This window comes from Cuculus canorus, chromosome 3, assembly GCF_017976375.1.
Source record: "Cuculus canorus isolate bCucCan1 chromosome 3, bCucCan1.pri, whole genome shotgun sequence".
Classification (NCBI taxonomy): domain Eukaryota; kingdom Metazoa; phylum Chordata; class Aves; order Cuculiformes; family Cuculidae; genus Cuculus; species Cuculus canorus.
The window spans coordinates 2,134,139-2,159,829 of NC_071403.1; positions in this window are offsets into that span (position 1 = coordinate 2,134,139).

The following is a 25,691-nucleotide window of genomic DNA, read 5'->3' on the forward strand; positions in this document are numbered from 1 at the left end:
TTCATTGAAGGAGATATTAACAGATTTTAATAATTCCAAGTCTAAAGGAAGTATGTGCAATTTGTCCCAGGGACTCAGAACTTAGACCTCGGTAAACCAAACAGAAAAAAACCCAGAAACAAAATAAAACAAAAAGATGTTTTCTTTGCCCTGCGTCAACAATACCTCCCACAAAAACTTCATCCCTGAAAACTTCAGCTGGCTTAGCCTGGGTTTTGTCGGAAGCTTGCATGAGCTGTCCCATCCCTTTGCATGTGGCTTGGAGCACACCAAGGAGCACAGCAACGTGTGTTACCCTTGGAAGCGCTCGACCTTGGGACGGCGCTTAGCTAAGAGCCAAGGCACTTTTAAGCTCCTTTGAGAGAAATGGCTCTTTGAGGATCATAAGCAAAAGCCTTCACAACTAGGACTAGGTTAGGCTGTCATGCAGTTGAAAGGACCTTTATGCCTGTTCCTCCTTTTACAAGGGTAATACATCTGAGCTCTCAGGTTTGCGATTATTCTGATCAGCAAAATCCTGCTCCTACACAGAGGCCAAAGCGAGCTCTGATAGATGTGCGATGCCAGCTGGGCTAAATAAATCATAGAATTGGAGTCTGAGGTTGAGGCAGAAGCAATGTTTCTAGCTATTTTGGGCTCTGCTTTTAATTAATCTACAATGCTACCTCATAAAACACTTTGTAAAATTTTGTACTGATCATTGGCTATCAACAGATAGATTTAATTTACCAACATTTGAGATTTTCCATTTATTTTAATAAAGAGATAGTCTATTTACTGGTTTCATTATGCTCTCGGATAGCTTAAGAAAAGACTGTAAAAAATTGATTGACCTAAATTTCTTGCAAGATAGATTTTTCGTTCTTTCCTTTTATTATGTATAAAAGGCATCAGAGAATTTTTCATTTGGCAGAGTGAATAGTAGTTTATAATTAAATTTTCTGCAAATATATTATGCTTTCTGTTGCTGCACCACGTGAAATGGCCAAATATCACCCACTGTGAGAAAGTCTTTTCTCAAGATAGGCTGGATTTCTGGTAACTAGATAGCTAATTTTTTAGAGGTAAACACCTATGTTAAAAAAAAACTTACTAGAATATTCCTTTGTGCCTTCAAAATGTTATGCAAAATTTCATTCATTTCCTTTGCACACGGGAACTAAATTAACGAGCATCCTTAGTATGCAACTCCAGTTCTCAGGTGTCATTAGTACCAGTGCTACTGCTTCATTTTTATCTTCTTTTACAATAATGATAATAATGCTGAAGCTTACAAACACGGATTTACATTAAACATCAAATAAAAGCCCCCAGTGAGTGGATTAACATATCAGCGTAGTTGGCTGATGCATTTCAAGCAGCCTCTGAATTATATATGGCCCCGATGCCCTTATCATTAGGCAAAAATGTACTTACAGTTCATTGAATGGGACAGGATAAGTGAAATAGGACAGCTTCACTGGGTGATTGGTAGAATGGTGTTATGCAGCTAGATGAAATGGATTGTTGATGACATTCTGTTTTAAAGTTCAATAAATTCATCCCCAGAGCAAAGCCTGGTGTTACAAAATAATAGATTACTCAGTTGGTGGACTGTCATGATTGTATTTAATATGGTAGAAGCCTTTATGAGATGGTCAATAGTCATAGATTTATACAGAAAGGGAAAGCAGCCTTTCACTTAACGGGAAATACTTAGTCTATACAGGGTTTTAAAACAATCGCAAACTTTCCTTGCCTCAATAGATTGCCGATTGCTGCAGATGCAATTTACTGATCCTCTTTCAAAAGCAATGGAAGTATAGATCAATTAGGGCAAAACACTAGGCAGTGAGTTAAAGAGAATGGGTAGAATTTTAAAACTCAGTATATGGCTATTTGAGGTCTGCTCACGGTTCCTTAGGTAAGTTCGATTTTTCTTTTGTATTCAATCAGGGATTCAATCTTTTTTCATTTTCTATGAAGAGCACAGAATCATGGGTTGGGTTGGAAGAGACCATGAAGGTCATCTCGTCCAACTCGTCTGCAGTGAGCTGGGACACTTTCAACTAAATCAGGATGCTCAGAGCCCCACTGTATTTCAGTCCCATCATTCAACGTGTGACACTTACTCTTTTCATTTGGAAGCTGTTTCCTGAGTCTTAACAAGATAAACAGTTTGTAAGTCTATACTTTCAGCTTATTAGAAGTATTGCATGATGGCTTTCTAGTTCAGTCATTGCATAGGGTTTTTTACATAAGGACGTATCTAAACAAGTGGAATTAAAATAGAACCATAGAATCATAGAACAGTTTGGGTGGGAAGCGACCTCAAAGCCCATCCAGTTCCACCCCCTGCCATGGGCAGGGACACCTCCCACTGGCTCAGGCTGCCCAAGGCCCATCCAACCTGGCCTGGAACCCCTCCAAGGATGGGGCAGCCGCAGCTTCCCTGGGCAACCTGGGCCAGGGCCTCACCACCCTCACCATGAAGAAATTCTTCCTTATGTCTAGAGAAGACATACAGCACTGAATGGAACTCCCTCTCCAGCTACATATTCTGCTGTATTTTCAAGAATTAGATATGAGAATTAAAATAAATAAATAATTAGAAACTCTCTCAGACATCTGCCAAAGTTTTAACATTAATATTTTAGTATGTAGCTAATATCTATAGAAACTGAAGACATAGTCTCAACTGACCATAAAGCAAAATTCCAAGAAATTACCAAGTTATTTTTCTGTTTAAGTAAAACTCACCCTATTATAGACAGAAAATAAATAACAAAAAGAAATTAAATAATTCCTGATGATTTCACATGGAAAGAAAAAGCCGCAGGTGAGGCGAATTCCAGGTCATCGTCACTTATTAAGTTTGAAAACTACTATAATTTTAAAAGCTTGATCAGACAAGTGAAAACATAAATGAACTTCTAACCACTGAAAGAGTTATGACATGACCAGTATGTGCTAATTTTTTAAGAAATGTGTGCATTATGATGGCTTAGGCTGCAGTTCCATAAACAGGATCACATTTTCAGGGCATAAACAGCTGCAGCCACATGACACAGAGTGCCAAACAGGCAGAAAGAGAGCCTGACACATCCACAGCGATGGAAAAAACAATTAAGGGATTCATTTAAGTTTAGATGAATCTAAGGTTCACTTAGTTTTGCCAGGTGCTTAATCGTGTGTATGGTCTATTCCAGAGGGATCATCTTCAGTTTGCAGTCCTATTTTCATCTTTTTCAGTATTCTCTTGTAGGTCAATATTCTCTTTTCCTCATTCCTGAAGAGGGGCTTCAAGAAAGCTGGGGAGGGACTTTTTACGAAGGCTTGTAGTGATAGGACTAGCGGCAATGGGTACAAACTGGAGAGGGGCAGATTCAGACTAGACGTAAGAAGGAATTCCTTCACCATGAGGGTGGTGAGGCCCTGGCCCAGGTTGCCCAGGGAAGCTGTGGCTGCCCCATCCCTGGAGGTGTTCCAGGCCAGGTTGGATGGGCCTTGGGCAGCCTGAGCCAGTGGGAGGTGTCCCTGCCCATGGCAGGGGGTGGAACTGGATGATCTTTAGGGCCTCTTCCAACCCAAACTGCTCTATGATTCTGTGATTCTATGTTTCTCAAAAAGCTGTTGGGTTTGTTCACATATTCAGGACTTCTCTTAACCTTCTGTAATGCCAGCTTGATTCCTGAATCATGCACTTCCAACAGCAAGCCAAAACTAGGTCCTGATCCTCTCATAGACAGTGGGAACCATCCACACTGAAAGTCACGTCCCTCACAGTTGTGTTCTGTGGACCCTCTTCACTACAGACATACCTGGACCGCAGCAATCTGCTCAGATCGGGAACAGAAAAGTCTGTTTGAAGAACTGCTGTTGGGAAGTCACAGTATAATGGTCCCTACAAGGTCATGCAAATACATCACAGAGTTAAGAGCACAGGGTCTGTAAGCAAGCTAGGAAAGGCTCTCTACACAGAGGCTGTTTTAACACAAGATAGAACCAGGGCACAGGGTTGGTCATTGTCCCCATCATCCATACTGTGCTATGTCAGCACTTTCCTGACACACTCTTGGTCCTTTCTTCCTGAAAAGGGTCTGGAACAACGCAGCGACTGTTCACAATAATCAATATGAATAGTAGCTTTTTTGGGTTTTGGAATAAAACAACTTTAGTTCTGTTGCTCTGAGACACACTGTGACAACTGCACTGAGGACCAGAGGGTGAGCCCTGACTCATTTAGTTCATGACCTCGAGTTTCCTCAGCACGTATCTACCATCAAATAAGTTGTTCAGGATCTTGGAGCACTCAGGAACACCTTTCAGGGCAAAAGGAAACAGCCTTCAATACCTTAGCACGGAACTGCAGCTGCAGCTCAAGTCCCTGTAATGACTCCATTTGCTAACTTCCATGATCCTCAAATCAAATCTCTGCATAATTCAATAATTTCTGCACACTTCTTGCTATATATACTATTCTAATTTCCTACCCTACCCTGTCCTGTCCTGTCCTGTCCTACTCTATTCCCAGATGCAGCTACTGAACTGAACGACCAAACAGGTTTACCCAATCCTAATGAATTTCATCCTAATTTCCTCCTAATGGATGAAACAACAGTGCTGAAGAAATACTTCTTTAGACTATTCCCTCCCGTGATTTACAGCATAATTAGGGGAACACATGTAATCTCAGACTGAGATTTTAAATGTTTACTATGCATTTATAAATCAAATTTCTATAGAAATGAAAGGAAGCTTCTGGGTTCCTTGCTGACCCTCGGTGGGCAAGAATTACATGGTTTCTTTCAGACAGTCACAGCTTTATTATTTTAATATTATTTTTAAGAGCCCTGGGGAACAAACCCCCCAAAACAACTTCCTGTGTTGAATGGACAAATCCTGAGTGTCTGTTCTTGACTTGATAGTAAGAAACTACATATCCCTTAGAATAATTAGTAGCTACCAAGCTTCAGTTGTTGAGGTTAATTGGGATTTCTGGCATTTATTCATCCTCTTTAACGTCAAAGGGGCTCATATGACTTTCTGCACAAACAGGTTGATGAGCCACCCCTGGTGATCTCCGCACTAAATCCGTAATTTCTATTTGAACCATACTACATCTTTCATAGAAATATTCAGTTATGATGATTTTTTTTAATTTATTAATTCATCCCATATCTTGGAAAACTGTTCCATTTGGTAGCTATATTTCTGCATAAAAGTTTCCCTTGCTTTAAATCTGAATGGGCTGTTGTCACCTTTCATCTACAGGATATGCTTTTACATTCATTTTGCCAAACAGGATGTCTATGGCCTTAAGACTTGAGTGTTAATTTATTAGACCCTGAATTGTTCTCATGGCTCCTTTGGGAACCACATCCATTTTTTTCAACAGTAAGTTGTAAAGCAGTGACATTCTCTCTTAAACCCTACCTGATATCCCAAGAAAGTCCCAAGTACTCTGATTGCCAAGAAATCTTCTAGAGATTGCATCACACAGCTGTGTAGGGCAATGCAACACTATTCATACTTGGACTTTCTTTACTATTGCATACCAAAGTACTTTTCAGCCCCAGACCAAATCTAAGTCAAATTTAGCTTTGTGAGAAACATTGCATCAATTATTTATTACTAAAATACAGATGCTGATCTCATTTATTCATAAAACTGTGTAATTTGCCTGTCATTATTATTTATCACTAACTGGTGAATTTTTCATCACCAAGAAAAAATGCTTCCAATAATACTCTTTTTTCTTCCATATTATTCATATTGTTAAGTACTAAAATTCCACTTAAGCCATGTTTCATTTCAAGCAATTTGCTCTGAGGGATATTTTAGTTTAGCTCAGTTTTGCTTTACAGAATTTCAACAATATTATGCCCAATATGCTGAAAGAAACCCGTTTTGTATTACAATTAGGCAATGATCACATTACATGAGAGATTATCCTTCCCTATTTACAGTAAATAGCTACAAGTTACAAGAAAATAGAATCTCTATTCATGAATGATTTACATGCTACTGCTTCTTAAGTTTCTGTTTTATTCAAGCTGAAATTTGTGCCCAGAATATTAAGGACATATTCTAAACTGCTGTGTGCAACAAAAGCTGACTGCTCGCTGTCGTTTCTTCTGAATCAATCTTACCACGGCTATAAATTCCATCTCCTTTATTACTTTGAGGGTCAGATAGATTATATCAATAAATGTTGTGGCTGCCCCATCTCTGGAGGTGTTCCAGGCCAGGTTGGATGGACTTTGGGCAGCCTGAGCCAGCAGGAGGTGTCCCTGCCCACAGCAGGGCGTGGAACTGGATGAGCTTTAAGGTCCCTTCCAACCCAAACTATTCTATGATTCTATGATTCAGGATACTCTGTTATGTTCTGAACTCCAGACTGGGTCAGTTAAGCTTTAGTTCTGTACTGCTTCCTGTTGTTTCCAATCAAACTGACGTATTAGCAATAGTTTGGATCCACCCAAGCTATTCTGTGATTCTATGAATAGCATTCCAAGATGCATGGTATCTAAGGTACAATCAGATGAACAATATTTTTGGTAGACATAAATCTGGGTATGTTCCCATGTGGCAAACAGTTTGTTTGGTATCTAGGAATAATTTGATTTCCCTATCCTTAAAGGAGCAAGTGACTTTGATCATTATCCTACTGTTACTTGCCACTCAAGGTCATAGATCACAGAATCATAGAACAGTTTGGGTTGGAAGGGACCTTAAAGCCCATCCATGGACAGGGACACCTCCCACTGGCTCAGGCTGCCCAAGGCCCATCCAACCTGGCCTGGAACACCTCCAGGGATGGGGCAGCCACAGCTTCCCTGGGCAACCTGGGCCAGAGCCTCAACACCCTCATGGTGAAGAAATTCTTCTGTATATCAAGACTTAATCTGCCCCTCTCCAGTTTAGACCCATTCCCCCTCGTCGTGTCACCACAAGCCTCTGTAAGCAGCCCCTCCCCAGGTTTCCTGTAGTCCCTTCAGGTACTGGAAGGTTGGCTTAAGGTCCCCTCAGAGCCTTCTCTTCTCCAGGTCAAATTAAACTTTGAATATGCTTAATAAAAATTTTAAAATTTGGTTTTCTACCTTTAAAATAAGTTTCGTTGTGGAGTTCACACAAGGAATTCATCAAAGCGACATTCCAGGACAAAGTAAAAGATATTTAAAGATATTTTGTAAACTGCTAGGCTGTAAGAATGAACGATAATACAGTGTTTTTCCAAGGACAGAATCAGAGTACTCATGTTTGACACCTTGGCTGTCCCACTAACTCTGTAATCCATTAGTCAGTCCATAAATGACACAACTGTTTATCAAATTAGCAAACATTATGTCATTTGTTTTTCTGGTCTGCCTCTCCCTTTCCCTCCCCCTGCCCTTATGTGTGCAAAGGAATGGATTATCTTGGTAGAAGAAACAAAAGAACTGTGTGATAGTGGCTCACTTGTGACAGCCACACTGTATTTATTATCTCAGGTTCTTTTAGCTCTCACGTACATTTTGGGAAACAAGGACTTGAAATAAGAAATGGGAATGAAATCTGAATTTTCATTCTCTTGTAACTACACAAATCAATGCCTCAAGTTTTTTCTCAGCCTAAAAACATTTAACAAGAGCTTCATACCCGGCAATGTATTATATCTACTACAATACTTTTCAGCCCTAGTAGAGATTTTAAAAGTAAAGGAGAAAATAAAAGTTAATAACTTGTTTTTTAAACAATCTCTTCAGAATATTTGGGTCTCATTGATCTCAGATTCCATTAGGGTTTTAGAACTACATATCTAAATTAAGGAACTGTGTCTTAAATCACGAATATTACTTAAGGATCTTTCTTTCTTATGGAAATATTTGAAATTTGAAATTTTTCTGCATGAAAGATAACACCTAAGTCAGCCGATCAATACTGTAATTTTTGAGGGGCTATTACACAGTTACCTTTGCCTAGCTCCTATCTTCACTTTAATGTGTTTTCTCAGTCTCTAATATTTAACTGGTGGTAAGCAGGGAAAGTCAACCCAGAGTTAGCATTCAGTTATGTTAGAGATTTGCTAGAACCTTGAGCCCTCTAACTAGCAATGGGAAATGTAAATACACTAGTTTTCAAATGGTTTACTGATGCGTGAAGCAATAATGTAGCACAACAGCATGAAATTATCTTTAAGCGTATTTTTACACCTTAGCAATAGAGAACAAGATGTGATCTAGAGAGGAAACCCACCAAAAAAAACAACTGTGTAAAGAACTGAAACATATATAACACAAGAAAATGAAGTTCATCATTGCAATGTGTGTGCACTTCTCAATTTTTTAATCCATGAACAGAAAAATAACAAACTAACCAAATAAATCAGCAAATAAAGAAGTAGAAGGCAGTTAGGTAAGCATTCAGTCTCTAATAATTTTGTAAGTGTTGATGAAACTTATTTATGGCCTTCTCAAAATCCTTACAGGAGTTCCATCAAATTCAATAGCTCAGGATTAGTCTCTTGAGTTTTGCCTGTACACTTATTCTAGTATTAGAATAACAGCATTTAGCTAACATGATTTTCAGCTAAAGAGGTGGGGTTGGGGGTGGATGGGTGGGGAAAGAGAGGAAGGAAAGAAGGAATCATGCAAGCAAGCAGCATTATATGCTGTCTGAGCTCAGATGTATTGCAAATTGCTGATAAGCCAAAGACTGTAGAGGTCTTTACATGATAAAAAAGTATTACAGTGATGATTGAACTACAAATGTATTTTATTTCCCTATATATCTCCCATTTAGCTCTCTAAGCAAAGCTGTTTAAAAAAAAACCACAAGGCTATTTTCAGTAAAACTGAATAAAAGTAAATTCTGTCCATATGGCTGTTAAATAAATCCTTAAAATAGAAAAGAATACATATGTTTCTTTACTGTTAAGTCTCCAGGGCAGACTTTTGGCTGCTTGGAGGCTGCTTGCCCCATACTATTGAAATATTCTGGGCACTGATTTGTATAACTGATCTTAGAAATATACTGTCAGATTAGGAAACCTTCTATAGTCTCAGAGCTGAACAAGAGCTCCTTTAGATGCTTTGGCAATCAGTCTGATATGGAGCAGCCTTTGTAATAGTGTAATTTAACCTGGTGGCTTGCATGTTTAAATGAGTTTCTCATCCCCTTCCCACTTGATTGTTTTTTAGGCAAAGCAGCAGATATGGTCCCTTTTGAACCAACTGCCTAAACCCCAACTATTAGCATTCTGCAGCTGTTTAAGAATAATAAAAACTTCCAAAAAAGATGAAAGGGGAATAAAATGTTATATTTTGCTGTGAGTCATGAAGTACTTTGAAATTATCTTTCTTAAATGTTTTCATTCTTTCAAGTATACTATTTCTATCTCTTCTGAAAATATCCGACTCCCTCGCCCATAAAGTCCCACGCATTGATCTACTGGCTCAAGAATAAAGAATATTTTCATTATAACAGTCTTGTCTAAAATAGAACAACTTAATTATAATTTCATCATAATAAGCACCTCAACCAAAAGGAAGGTTACAAAGAATAGCAAAGATACAGAATAAGACTGTTTAACTATGGATTCCATACAGAATCTCTTGCATGGCTTAGTAAAATATCAAGAGATTTTTGATATTCATTAAATGTCAACAGTTATCTCTTAGAAAGAAATTTGTATAGTTTCTTTTTTTCCTGCTGCAAAGAATGTGAAAATCAGTTCACTAATAAAAATACATTTTTAGTTTACTGAGTTGGGTAACTGTAGGTAATCTGGATATAAGGAAATAACTACATATAATCTAGAAAACCTCCGACCAAGAGGAAGAAGCTGTAGCTAAGTTTTTAGTTATCAAGAAAATGTCACAATCTTCCTCCCAGAACTGTATTTGAAATATCCTGCTAAATGAACTAAAACTTTTCTGTAGGTGGAATAACCATAAATGCTTTGTGCAGTCTTTCTACTCTGCACGTTCTCAAAAGCTTCAAAGAACAGTTATTGATAAAATAGTCTGGCTATGAAGACTGAATTATGGGAATGGCCACAATTTCTGTTTGAAGAATTGTGTCTCTGTACACTGCATGAGCAAGGGAGTGTGCAACACAACTACTTTGAATAGTAATCGAGCTCCTAGTGATACTTCATGTGATCAGAAACATTGATTTACAGAGCATCTTTCAAACTACAGTAACTGAAATTTACAGTCCTGCATTCTTCCTGAACAGATTGTGAAAGATTAAAGTGAGTAAAACTGAGGAGGAAGTGTATAACAGCGGCTCCACTATAGCTCTCTCCCTTTCCAAAAAAACATGAATAATATTCATAGGCATCCCGACCCTATCTAAGCCAATCTAATATCCCTTCTGTTCCAAGGTTATCTTTCACTTGCTGGTTTATCTATTATGTGTCATAGGATCATAGAATCCCTAGGTTGGAAAAGACCTTTGGGATCATCAAGCCCAACTGTACCTGTCCACTACTAAATCATATCCCTAAGTTCTTCACCTACCCATCTTTTAAACCCCTCCAGGGATGGTGACTCAGTCATCCTATAAAACTCTTTCCTAGAGCTTATTCAGAAGTAAATATGGCAACAAATTCTCATGTATACTTTTTATTGAAATATAGCTACACCAATTCAATGGGAAGTAGAATTATATAATTGTATTTACTATATTTTATGTAGCAGTTTTCACAATACTTTTCATTACCAAGCGCTCTCTTTACAGCTCTTTGTCACAAAGGGGAGTAAACAAAACTCTAAGTACACATAGGGATGATACCTTTGTTGCGTGTTCATGCATGGCTTTGAGGGGAAGTTCAAAGCACTTGTAGGATCTTTAATTTGAGCTAGGCAATAGAGTCCTCATTAATTATGTTTATAAAAGTTGCTTCCAAAGATCACGTCTGCATCTTCTTCTCACAGAGATAATTTTATGTGAAAAACAGCCTGTCCTTAACACTGTATATCATCTTTTAAAGGTGTCTGACACAAACAGAACCACTGTGAAGCAGGGGACAGTATGAATGGAAATTATATTGTTATTCAGTGCAGGTTTTTAAAAGCTTCTTCGCAAAATTGTTTGCCTCTAACACATTGTGTAAATACAGAACTACAAATTAATTGTGAAACTATAAGGAAATTGCATTTGTAAATCATGGTATTATTTGAATCATGAAATGTTATAAATCCACAGAGTTTATCACTAAGTTTACAGACTATTTTATTTCTGCCAAAGGCTCTAGTTTTATCACGCAAGGCTTTTTTTTAAACAAAGCCTATTACAGGCAGCAGCAGCAGCAAAGGTCTCAGATGTTGGAACTTAAGAGTTACTCATACATAATGTCAGCCCTCTACCAGGAATTTGTCCTTGATCATCATTTCAGTGTTGCGCTGACCTCACTACTAGCTCTGTATGAAACAAAGTCAAAAGACCGTCCTTTCCACGAATATCTTCCAGTTTAAAAGGGGTGAATAAACACAGACTGATCAACAGGTATGTTTTAAAAAAGGAAAGCACCTCAAGCGTGGTGACGGTGCAACAGAAAATTATATCCACATAAGACACCGATTCCCCTCACTTACACATCTGCCAATCGGGTGGACACATCCGATCAACTCACCCTAAGTTATACTTAAAATAAAATAGAGAGAAACAGGTACGTTCAGAGTACAAATCTCTGAGTTGGATTAGATGTCTTTTAGATGACTTTTCAACTTGAATGCTCATTCATTCATGCTTAGTATAATAAAAACAGAATAACCAGGAGGCAGCACTCTAATTGCTGTCAAATTCTTTGGGGGTTTTATTACATTTTTCGTGCTCAGAATAACAAAGGAGAGTTGTTCAGATGTTTTGAAGAGGATAATGAGTTCCTTTCTGTATACCTTCTCGTGTGCAAGAATGAGCACCAAGAAGTAAACTTTCTGTTTGAATGAGAAAAGTATATGGTTTAAGTGGATCCTGAACGTTCTGCAAAGACAACGATTAAATATAAGGTAGTTAAACAACAATGCAGAAAGTTATAGATGTATTTGCTAATTGGAATACTGAGTTAACGAGTGGTAGAAGAACAGAAGTAGGCCAAGGACAGTAGTTTAGAGTCCGCATTGCTTACATGGGAAATGGAGAATAACGTTTTATAATTAAATGGAAATAATTAGAATTAATTCGGTGCAAACTGTACAGATCTAGACCTGATATATTTTGTAAGAGTGGAGATTCACTGGAGTTTTTATTTTATTTCCGTTTTATCTACTACAGATAAATTTCTGTCTCATTGTATGTTTTGGTATCTGCAGATTGGAAGGACACTAAGCTTTTCCCGTACTATTTTATCCTAATTTTATCTCGTGACCTATGAGCTCTAATGTCACTGTTGTTTGTATAACATACCTTGGACTGGGCTAATCTCTTTGTTTGAAAGAATTTCCCACAGTGAGATAGTGTTTGATTTATCCCTAATGTTTATACAACTGAGAAGTGACCTACACACCACTCGGGGCTCATACTGGGTGTTTCATGTGGCAGTAGAAAAAATTGCATAAAAATACACACCTATTTACCTGCAAATTACTACAAACCTAATCAAGAACTGATAATCTCATTGTTGCCAATACATGTCAGTGAATCTAACTTTATCCTCACCAGCCAGCAGGCTTAAACAAATTTTTGTAATCTGGTACTTTTCCCCTCTTTTTTGTCTCCTGTGTTTGCATGAAAAGAAAAGCCTGTTATAGGCTCCTGGGGTAAATGTGTTTCTTCTGTCATAATTCTGCCCTCAAAGAAATATCTCCTCAACTTAAGACACAAAACAATTTTCAGTTGATATTGACTTGTAAACATATCACATTACTCTTAAGGATACGAGGAAATTTCATTATAAATTTCAAAGAGTTTTCTTTCATTAACGGAGCTTGAATTCCATGACTAGGGAAAGCACCCTGGTTTGGCAGAAGACAACCTACTCAGGATGAGCTGCTAGTGCGATGATAATGATAACAGATAAATTAAACAACTTCTTGTCGAAGGATTAAGATCACATTTCTCTGCTATGTACATGCCTCATAATACAAATTATGCTTGCTCAAATTCAGCAGTGTTTTAAAAAGGCTGACAGCCTTTTTCTTGGGTTTTTATTATGTGGAGGGGTTTTTTTTGACTGTTTCTTGTTTATTTTCACCCAATAACATTATTAAATTTGACTGAGTTACATGATATTTCTAGTAAGTACAGGTGAGAAGAGAGTAAAGATACTCACTGTACCATGTCAGTTGTGCAAGTAGTTTCTGCCCATTATAAATCGAGCATCGCTACATAAAAATACACAATTAAAGGTATTATCTGATTTGCAGTTAAAGGTTTGCATTGGCAGGGCAGCATGCAAAATCTACCAGCTGTTTGTCTTGTTTTACTCAGTAGTTTCTTCATTTAAACCTTATCTAAAGGTTGATGATATCTATGGTTTGAAAGAAGCAAATCAAAGAATAAAATCCTAAGATTCACTTATCTTTGGATAATCCACTTATCTTAGGAATATCCGCTTCTGTGCACTCCAGTACCCTATGTTTTCAGCATTTGAAAAGATATATATATAAAAGTTAAAAAAGCAGAGAAATAGTATCACGTGATTCAAAACCACTTGTTTTCAACTCAACTCAGCAAGACAAAACTTGACCTCAAATTGATCTTGATTGCTTCACATAGAATGAAAGGGACCGTTATGTGATAGAACACAGCTCAAAAAAGAAAATAAAAGAATGAAAAAATTAAGAGATGAGCCAAACAGACAGGCATGACCCCTGGCCAAATTAGTGAAAGGAGCACTTATCATTCCATTAAAGATGAGTATCATGCTGGAAATACTGAAATACAATCTGAGGAGTTTTTACCACTTTCGATTTTAGAAATTCATACAGCCTCCCCAGTGCCAGCTGGGGATAGACATTCTTGCCAATTTATGATTAAAGTCACCTACTACATAGATTGCTTTCCCAAAACAGAGAGGCAGGTGGCCATTGGTCCCAAAGTCCTGGAGAAAGCCTGAGTGGGAAACTTCATAAGGATTTCTAATTGAAATAAAAAAAGAAAAACGGAATATTCATCAGGCTTGAAGGACACAGATGGCTCTTCCAAAGAGGAAGCAGAGGTAGGAATTGCCTGTACTGTCCAAAAGATGTATCAGAAAGCTTATGCCCTAATTAGGTGCATCTCAATGAGGCACAGTTAACAATTTTTATCCAAGTACACTGTTTCCTCATAACTGTGTTACTAAGCTAAGTTTTTGTTTAATCCAGAAGTAAATGAGAACATAAATTATCCTTCCTTTTAGTGATAAGAGCATATATATTCTAAATGGCTGTCCATGGAAACCGCAATGGTTTTGCCACCAATGGAGCTTGTCTATTCCAATCGCTGTGCTTTGAGTGTTTTGTTTTGTTTACTAAAAACTTAGGAAAATCTAACTAAAAGAGAAGAGTAATGCAAAAATGGACAAATCTTTTCAAAGAGAATTTACCAGATCACTAACCAAATTTTTTTTGGTTGTTTTTTTTTTTAATTTCACTTTTAAAGAAACAAACTTCTTCACAACTCAGCATTTCTTCTGCTTATGGTAGCTTTCAAAATATGTTTGGTCCATTTTTTTCCTCATTCTCATCCATACCTCTTTATTTAGATCATATTTCATGCAGCACTTGGCCTTGAAAAAGGAACCGGTCCTCTAGGCTGGTGTGACACTGCAGACCACCACATCTTCAGGAAGAGCCCCTGTCCGAGCATTCTGACGTATCTTCACTATGGCATTTGGAGGCATTGCTTTCTTTCCAACCAATGTAAATCTTTTAGACTTTGTTCACTTTTTAATTGTCATTTATGTTGTATGAAAGGCAAGATTGTTTAGAGTTGTTGAGGTTTACTCTTTAGTGACCTTTCCTTCCCGAGGCCTGTTGCAACATAACAATATTTAATATATCTTCACATATAACCAGTTTTCTAACACGATAGAGTTCTACCCTCTAACACATAACTTTAGGTTTTATTATTAGCAGGGGTTGGTGGTGGTATATCAAAGCCATGTATATATAAGTGGAAAATAGCTAATATTACTGGTTTTAATGTACTGCATCTATTAACACTGTTAACACTCAAAAAGTGTTACTTATTTTTTTTCACTCACTTTAAAAGTGAAATTAAAAAACAAAACCAAAAACATTTGGTTAGTGATCTGGTAAATTCTCTTTGAAAAGATTTGTCCATTTTTGCATTACTCCCCTCTTTTAGTGAGATTTTCCTAAGATTTTAGTAAACAAATCAGTCTTCTGTCAGCGGAGCTCTTAGAAGGAGTTCTTATATGACAATGCAATTCCTTCATAAAGGCTGAAAGCATGGGGGGAAGTGGACTGATTAAGGGCTTCTTTAGCTTGGAGCCACACGTTATGACTTAGGTACTTTCTTTTTTATCCATCCATACAAATGTGTGGCCCTTCATGAATGTCTTAGCAATGCTGAATACCCATTGAATTTGTCCTCTTTTTTTATACTTCATCAAAGGCTCAAATAAATTTTAGAGTTACGATGAAAGTTCAGGTATTTATTTTGAACTACAAGTTTCTCAGTTGCTGCGGTTGTTTTTAATTCTCTTGGGGTAAAAATAATTTATAGACTCATTTTCTAAGTGGATAATACTGGGAGGAGAGGAAAGGTCTAAACTTAGACTGTTAAGACAGACTTTTAAGAAATACTAGAAAACATAAATAAAGAAGAATAATTAATAATGAATCTAAAATGGCTATCCTACTCTTGTATTTTTGCATTGAAGTGTGCAGAAGATGAATAAATAAAACTGCTATAAATAGCCAGGAAGTAATTTCATTACAGCTTTTCATTAAAAAGAAAGTATATTGTGAAAAGTAACGTAAGTAACAAATACGCATAAGAAAACCCCTCCACTCCTCATCTTACACATGTAAGGGAATTACTTAAAACACATTTATTACGCTTCAGAAAATGTCAAGGAAGGCTAAAGAGAATCCAGGAAAATATTGCAGTAATGATGTTTGAAATATACAAATAAGGTAAAGACAATTACTAATTTTAACCGAAAATCCTTGCAAAATAAATTGTATACTTTTAAGAGAAAAAAAATGTGCTGGAGTCAAAGACAGCAATGAAATTTTCATCACTTAGAAAAGGAACAAATCTTGCCATTCAATAACACCTTTGATCAAATTAAATAATCAATAAATCTAAGGTAAATTAGTGACTAGGATAAAGGATTGTATCCTAGATGTATATTTTGAAATTGTATCCCACTTCTGTGTGACAGAAGTTATTTAACCTCCTAAGTAAGGGTCTACTCTATCTCCATTCTTATTGTTTTAGAGCTCGTTATGTCCTTACCTTTCAGGCGCTTAGTGAAGATAAGACTCATTAATGATTATAAGATGCCCAGATGCAACCCTGACAAGGGCCATAAAAATGTGCAGGAAGGTAATTAGAAGAGAACGCAGTATCATACATTGAAGATGAATGTAATATCATATAGGTAAATGTAAACATAATACCTAACCATAGTCTAATATTTGATTTTGTCTCTCTCTTGTCCTTTTTAATTAACAGAAAATTGTCTCGTGCAGCAAACCTGAGTACATACACTTTTGACCCTAAGAATTCTACGTTCTCCATGAGGGTGGATTTGCCAATACGTCAGTTTGATTGGAAACAACAGGAAGCAGTACAGAACTAAAGCTTAATTGACCCAGTCTGGAGTTCAGAACATAACAGAGTATCCTGAATCAGAGAACAGTTTGGGTTGGAAGGGAACTTAAAGCTCATCCAGTCCCACGCCCTGCCATGGGCAGGGACACCTCCCACTGGCTCAGGCTGCCCAAGGCCCATCCAACCTGGCCTGGAACCCCTCCAGGGATGGGGCAGCCACAGCTTCTCTGGGCAACCTGGGCCAGGGTCTCACCACCTTCATGGTGAAGAAATTCCTCCTTATGTCTAGTGTAAATCTTCCCCTCTCCAGTTTATCCCCATTGCCCCTCATCCAATCCCCACAAGCCTTTGTAAACAGTCCCTCCCCAGATTTCTTGGACCCCCTTCAAGTACTGGAAGGTGTCTATAAGGTTTCCTCGGAGCCTTCTCTTCTCCAGGCTGAACAACCCCAACTCTCTCAGCCTGTCCTCATATGGGAGATGTTCCAGTCCTCTGATCATCTTTGTAGCCCTGATATGACTGAGCCCTTTTCTATGTTCAGTTATATCGAACACTCCCTTTGGTTGAGAAAGACTACTTGTGTAAAGTACAAAGCATTTCTTTGAGAATGAGAGCGAATCAGGGACCATGATCTTAAGAATAGTAATGACTGGCACAGACCTGAACTGATACTCTTCATTTGAATGTTTTCTGTGTATTACGTTAGATCACATAAAGTACGACAGAGCTAAGGAATTCAAAAGCAGGATCAGGCATAAAAAAACTCAATTAATTGTAGTCAAATATAATTATATTTCTTTATCCTGCAATGATTTTTGTGAATGCTAGGCATCATAAGTGATATATTTAATTTAATAAGTCACAGAATACGCGTATAAGTATGTGGCTTATTTTGTACTATAGAGAAGTATAGTTAAAATTTATTACTAAAGATCTTTGAAAGTTATTATGAAACTCAGGTTAGTTTTCAGTATCTTTGGGTAAGTTTAATGATGTTTCAAACAAAATTCATTTCCTGTGTTTTTTTTTCTTGAAAACAGCACTAAGCCTGTAATCATTAAGGAAAGAGAGAGGTAATTGAGAAATAAGGGATGTAGGTGCACGGACACTGAGCATTTTACTTCCTTATACATTTTAATGTATAATTTAAATACATTTTTAAAGTATTTGTAGATCACAGACTGGATGCTCATCTGGAATTTCTACTATATGAAACTGAAATTCGGACTCATACAACATTACCTTTTCCCTGCAGGATAACAGATCTTTTCCTATTGTGACTAAGAAACAATAGGAAAACACTGTTTAAACAGTTTACACTGAATCGACATGTTTCTGTAGGTATTCAAAGAAAAATATTAGTGACTTTGGCAATGACCCTTCCTCATTTGAGGTGCTTTTCATAGATATTCTAACAATAGTTTATTAACCAAGACCTTTACCGTAGCAGCAGATTTTCAACAATTGCTGAAAAATATCAACAACAGATAACTTTTGACCATCTAACTGAATATTAACAAATAGTGTCTCCAAATTCCCACTCTCAGGCATATATAGGCAGAGATGAGAAGATACAGCTGCATATCCAGTCAGAAATAATACAATTCAAATTATTAATGCTTTCAAAGACTTAATAATCAAACTATGGGCCATAATTTGTTCTGGAAAACCACAGAATCACACAGAGCTTGAGGTTGGAAGGGACCTCTGGCAGAGTCATTAATTCCCATGTGGAAGGACTACTTGGGTTAGCAGTCAATAGTTTTGGAGATGCTTTGGCAGCAAAACTTTTTCCACAACAACCCAGATCCGGGTCCTTGGCAAGCAGCAAACGCCTGTAGATGACAGGTTAGGTTGGCAGATGGGTGACTGTACGACACAGCACACAATTGCCCGCTTTGCTGTCACTTTCCACTTATTCCTGGTGCCACAGCTCAAAATAAGTCATCCCAAATCCTACACTTGAGAGCAGTCCCAGCTCCTCCTCAGCTGTGAGGGCAGTACACCTATCCCATAGCTGCAAGCCTTCAGGTGAAGCAAGAGCCTTCCACCTGGTGCCAGAAGCTACTAAATTCCAGACTTTACCTTCCTCATAAAATGTTTGACAGATGCTTTTGAATACCAAAAGCAACTGAGATAATCATAATACGCCGAAAAATGTGTAAATGAAACCCAGCAATCTCTCAGTTCCATACAACGTTGTCCAAATATTTTCTTCACGTATGTTACAATATCATACATATATATGGAAAGAAAAACGGAGAAAGAAGGAAAAAGGCATGGACAGAAAAAGAGAGCTATAGGTAACAGTGGAACATGGACATTATTCCTAATGAGCAGGTCAGAACAGCACCAAGATCATCCGCCCAGATGTTAAGGACTGGTCACAAGTAGCCCTTTACAAAGACGATCCAAGGGCTGGAGCACCTCCCATCTGAGGACAGGCTGAGAGAGTTGGGGGTGTTCAGCCTGGAGAAGAGAAGGCTCCAAGAAGACCTTAGAGTGACCTTCCAAGCACTTGAAGAACGCTGGGGAAAGAAAGGCATGGAGTGATAGGGTGAGGGAGAATGGCTTTAAACTGGAGAGAGGAAGATTTAGATTAAACTTTAGGGGAAAATTCTTCACCATGAGGGTGGTGAGGCCCTGACCCAGGTTGCCCAGGGAAGCTGTGGCTGCCCCATCCCTGGAGGGGTTCCAGGCCAGGTTGGATGGGCCTTGGGCAGCCTGAGCCAGTGGGAGGTGTCCCTGCCCATGGCAGGGGGGTTGGAACTGGATGATCTTCAAGGTTCCTTCCAACTCAAACCATTCTATGATTCTATGATTCTATACAGAAAGTATTTGTGACATAGAGATCAAAACTGCACTGGAGTGTCTCACATTTTTTTTTGAGATTGTCCTCACAGTATCCTTGGGATGGAAGTGCCAATATCGCTACCTTAAAGCTGGGCGTGTGTGTCGTACAGTAGGGAAGTGCCTTCATTCAGAGGCTGGTATGTCATGGGGTGATATCAATAAAAGTGGTGACTCCTCATAAAGTAAAAAATAATTATTTTCTTAAAAGAAAATGATTAATAAACTGCTTTAAAACTCTACATAATGCTTAACCACTTCTGAATTCCCCAGGACTAACGGTCTTTCTCACATTGAAATGTTTAAAATTAATCTTTCTTCTTTTCCTACAGATATCTCAAATCATTTTCAGCTCACTTCTCTCTGCTATACAGCATCTGAACACATGGAAAGGGATTCCCTTGGTTGCAGACAAGGGCAAATTGAAGGCGTCTCTGAACTACTGAGTGTATCTACTAAAGCCCAGTCTGGAGAGGGCAAAATGCTGGAAAACGGCCATCGGCAGCAACACAGTTGTGAGGACAGGAAGAAAAAGGAAAGAGAGCTTATCTCCTTCTTCCCCTCTTGTCCAGTATTTTGCCCCATGTACCTAAAGCAGATAATTTTCCAAATTACATAATTACTTGTAGGAAAGTGGTGGGTTGACCCTGGCTGCATGTCAGATACCCACAAACCAATATAGTGGCCATACGCTTACTCCTATGGACACATTCCTGTAATCATTCCTTTTGTCCATATTTTCTGAGCTGTTCCATAATTATTAGGAAAAAAATCTGGGTTTTTTATATAATGACAATGAAGGCAATAAAACAGTGAAGGCATTCTAATAAAAGTGAGATAGACAGATATTATCTATCAAATATTCTGATTGGTAATTTAGCTAATTGACCTTTTTCTGAGAGAAAGGGAGAATGTCAGGACTTTTCAATCATGTCCTAACAAATACAAGTGGTATGCAGGAAAAACACAGAACCAATGGAATATAACTTTAGTATCCCAAACTAAACTAGTTTGAGTGGATCCTTCCTGCACTACAGTTTTCTCAGAAGAAATCAGTGTGTTCAGAGTTCAATAATACCTAAAAGATCTAACTCGTGGTGTTCCATATGATGACCTTGACATTTTGGCTCTGAAAGCTTCCATTAAGATTAAGGTCCGTTTTTAAAGTGAAGACATCATCTGTCCTCAGAACCACTTACAAAGAAAATATTTCTATTCAGTACACTAATTTAATACACCGAATTCAGTTTTCACAGTACAGAATGCAAGGACACTCAGTGACTTTTTTTATTTGCCTTAGTTAAACATAAATTAAACATCAGTTCTGAGAATACAAGTAGGATTAATATACTTGGAAATACCTTTAGTTTTCATTAAATGCAGAATAGCCTCAGAAGTACCGGCAAAAAGCATGCGTATTTGTCAAATTTTGTGTGGAAAACTATCATGAGGAGGGAGCTTCACTAAACCTATAGTGTTATATTTACAGTGTGCTCTTTGGAATCATCAAAACCAAGCAGAATTCTCTAGGAGGAACAGCTCTATTTTGGCAAAAAATATTGCAGTAGTGAAGAACAGTTTGATCCAGGGCAGCATCACAAGGCACTGTTATATGGTGATGAAGTTTGAGTCTCACAGGAACATCTGCAGGTGACTTTCCAAACCTAGCCTTATTTTCTTAACGTCAGATCTGCCATATGCTAAATGCCGTATTTTCTTTACCTATCCAGTCAGAATAATTGTATAACTGGTTTATTCCACCTGCTCATGCCATTTCAGAACTAGAGCTCTTGTCTTTATTAATCTCTAGCTCCAACCGTCCCCTTTTGCACAATGCCTATGGATGGTCTCTCTTACTAAGGAACCTCCTTGAAGTTCGGTCCTCCAGAGTGCTCAGACTATTGAATTTTCTTTTTCTTTAATGTACTGACATGCGTTTGGTTAAACACATCTTAATGCTTTGGGATTGGAGGAACCTCTACCATGAAGGACTGAGTCTCTGTGCCAGACTGGGGAGAGAGGAGGACGCGATAAATAGCTCTTTGGGCACACCAAATTTTTATGAGAACAGGAGCTTTAATTTAGATGGTTTGGTTCCTTCACGCTAACTGAAAGGAAAGAAGACAGAGAAGCAGCAGGAGTTCTTTTAGGATTACAGGTTGATGAGGTATCAGCTCTTTGCTTGCAGTAATTAAAGCGTAGTGAGCACAGGGAGTGAAGCCTGCAGGGGACAGATGTCTGAAAGATGGTATGGACAGAGACATTCCAGAAACACAGTCGTAGAGGAAAGTCCCCAACCCCACCAAGGGACAGATAGATTTATTTTTTTGAGAACTTACAGCTATTTTGATCACGAGTTTGAACACCTGAATCAAAACAGTTGAACTGCTACCGGCAACAGAAAGAGGGAAATACATAAATGTAGTTTAGTTTAGCACAGTTTATCTTGCTTCCCATCTGCGAATAGTTTTATCAGTTTCTGTAGGAGTCAAATATATCAACATTAATGTTATTATACCTGTTTAAAAAAACAGGTTCAAGCCCTTGCATTTCAAAACGATACAACTCTTCCAGTTGAATAAATTTAGCATAACACACTACTTCACAACCAGGCAGGACAAAGGGGCACAGTAAGCAATCTAATATATGATAACTCATGAAGTGGCAGTAAATCTGACCAATTTCACATGTGTCACCGTATCTTTAAAGTGACATCACTGTATAATAAGATCTCTCACTTCTGGTATATATAGGTACTTACAGCACTCTTTATAAATATCTGTATGTAACACTGAATAACAGAGAGAAAATCGTTGGCAGCGTTGTGAAAAAGTGTCAATACATGCAGTTTTATTTTATAAAAGATAACCCAAAAATCCCAAAGAACTAGACGCTGGTAGTGGACAAAACTGCCACTAAACGTAGAGCAAATGGAGCAGAAGAACCCTTGAAACCAAGAAAACACAGGAGCAAGCAGAAATAGAAAAGCCTGCTGATTAAGATCTCGGCCTCAATCTACTTTTAAGTCAAGTGAAAGGCAGAGTACACAAGAAAACTGCAATGCAAACCAAGGAAACCTTTGATGTTTCCAGTTTTTCAAAGTGCAAACTGCAAAGCAACACACTTACACAAAGCATATACATTTGGTATAGTCAAGTTTACATGTTTTCACTTATTTATAAAGAAAAAAAGTATATATCTTCTTACAGAGGCAAAACCTCTAAAAGACTAAAAACATTTCCAGGACATCCCCGCATCAGATTTTTCCCAGCTGTAGATAACATTCCATTTGCATGACAAGAAATCAATTACTAGCAACCGAGCAACTGTGAGAGCTGCTTTATTCCACGTGTTACTTTGTGAAAATACTCCAATGTCACCTGGTGCAAATATTTGGCTTATCTGCCACTGAATACCAGGGTTGTTTGCTAACAAGATAGTGACCTGGTGTTAATGTGCAATGAGAAGCCTTTCTGTGAAAGTTGGGGCAGCTCGTGGACATGTATCTGCCCATCAGCCTCAGAAAACGTGACAGCCCCTGCCAGAAAATGGTGTGTTGTCCCCCTCCGGTGTCACAGCAAACCAAGTGTGTCAGCCACGCTATGTCAAACCAACACGCCTGCTGGGGACTCACCATTTTACATTACTCTGGTCTTACGGATCAACAACGGCAGATAAAAGTATTCTGCAGCAGCAGCTAGACTTAAAGAAGTAAAAAAAACCCACTTTAAAAATAGTAAACAATTTTCCAAGGTCAATCTACTCTCTTAAAAGGAATGCAACGAGGGAACAGATTTAAATGAGCAACTGGTAAGTGGAATGCAAGACCTGGCCAGAGTTTGAGTAATTCTTTCTTTTTCTCCTCCCGTCCTTCTTCCTTGTTTCTATTTTACAATGAAGCATTTTCTTCTACATCTGAAAACATTTTTAAAAGACTTTGTTAAGCAGAATAGAACCCATTCACTTTAGCTCTCTGTCTCTACACCCTGTTCTACATACTCCTGCTATTTTCCCCCAAACCATGAGCAAAGTACTAAACCATGAATAAAGCAGTGCAAATCTTCTTGAAGAGACAAGAACAACACCATTACCAAAGCACTTCATTCTTAATCTCAGTCCCAATGGAGTCATTTCACACAGTGAAAAAGCAGTAGAAGTTATTTTAGAACATCATGCTGCCTCTTGGATCTTGCTGAGAGGGGTATCACTGCGAACTGAACCTGCCTTGTAAGATGGAATTGCCTCCCTGAGTTTAGTGCACAAAGGCTGTGAGAAGACCGCCTCAGAAAACAGTAAAAGTGTGGCTTTTCTCACTCATTTTTCTCTGAAATTCTTCTCATGGACTCAGAACTAATGCTTAAAGGAGACTTCAAACAGGGTCTTTCACCACCCTTAATAAAATACCTCTTACTCAAGGCTGGGCAAACCAGAGAGTTTTCCCACTACTTATAAAAAGGCTATCAAAATTGTGCTGAACCTCCTTTTATACTGTCCTTTTCTAGAGCTGTTGTTGCTGACTTTAGCTACCAGTGGATAGAGTTTGTGCTTCTGGAAGTCAAAAATCACCCACACTCAGCTGGCTGCAGGTCATAGCTTGACAAATGCCCTTGGACCATCCCTACCGCTCTGCACGAGCTAGAAAAAATTCCCAGCATAGGAAAAACCTGGCCAGCATACGCAAAGCGGCAACTGCAGAAAACAAGGCTTCCCAAAGCCCTCCTAATGTATCTGCAGGCTGGGGATACATTTTGGGGGCAGCGATTTCTTCTAGTGGCTCAGCTGTCCGTTCAAAGATTGGAAAGGGTCATTTTTAAGACAACACACTGGCACAGATCAGTAATAAGTCACTCAGTAATTTTTTTTCTTCCAGAATAAAGACTGCGTAAAGGATTTCAAAGGATTTTCACTTAAGTCTCCACTCAAGTCTCTTGCTTTGCAGTTGGCCGAGAGGTCCAGCTATCAGCCTCACTCTAGAGCAAAGAACAAGGTGGAGACGTTTTCCGCAAAGCCCTCACCAGCTCTTACTGTAGTTCTATGAATGTCACCACTGGTACGATTTTTGGTGTGCGCTCACGTCCTCTGACTTGTTATAATTATGGCTTTTGGGGTTTTCAATTGCAAAGTCAATACAGGTGTCAGGATGACTTTTGTGACTGCTGCTGCATTGTAACGCTATGTGAAACACAGATACTGCAGTCCCACCTGAGCTAAACGTCCATTCCACCTGTACTCCTTCTAGTCCTGTGGTCCTAAATAACAAACAGGTTTTTTTGCCAACAAGGAAAGGGTGAAGTGAGGATGTCTTTAGGGTGTTACAAACCTGGGTTTTTTTTTACAGCTACAGCATTAACCTGTTCCATTTGTAGCTCTGCTCTCTGCCTTCTGAAGGAGCTGCTGCCAGACCTGGTAGGGGGCACCAAATGAGGTTGGCCAAAGCGTACTACTGTTTGTTGGTTTGGTTAATTGGTTTGGTTAATTGGTTTGGTTAGTTGGTTTGGTTAGTTGGTTTGGTTAGTTGGTTTGGTTAGTTGGTTTGCTAGACAGATTTTAACTCAACAGCAACATGAGGGGAGAGGCTGATAAGCAAAGTAGCAAACCTGAAGCCAAGGCTTCGAAAGGACCGGGCATCGCTGATGACTTGGCTTCAATTATGGTGGTGGATGCTCAAAGAATTATTTTCGAGTGATAAAGATTCAATCCCTTTTCAATAATACTTTGGATTTTGACAAACAACCTCCCCCTAGAAAGATGTTTTCTCTAGATTTGGATGGATCTTTCTCTGGATTTTATAGAAGGTGCAGAGTATGCAAAGCGTTAGTCCGATATGGAGTTTCCCCTCAAAAGATTCTGAACTAGGATGGTAAGAAATAATTATCTAAAAAATCCCACCAAACATTCTGTAGGAAACAGGGATTATAGTTTACTAGAATGTTGGCAGGCTTTCATTAGCTGAATGATGGAGTAGTTCTGCAGTGCCCTTTGACTGACGGCTGCAGCCAGATGGATATCAGCTGGGATACAGGCAAAAAAAAAAACCCAGGTCCTGAGAAATACCCATAATTGGCTGACATCTGCTGGCTGCAACCGTGCATTGGCATCGTGATCCCACCACGAACTCCATCACGTGGCAGAGAACATGCAGAGGT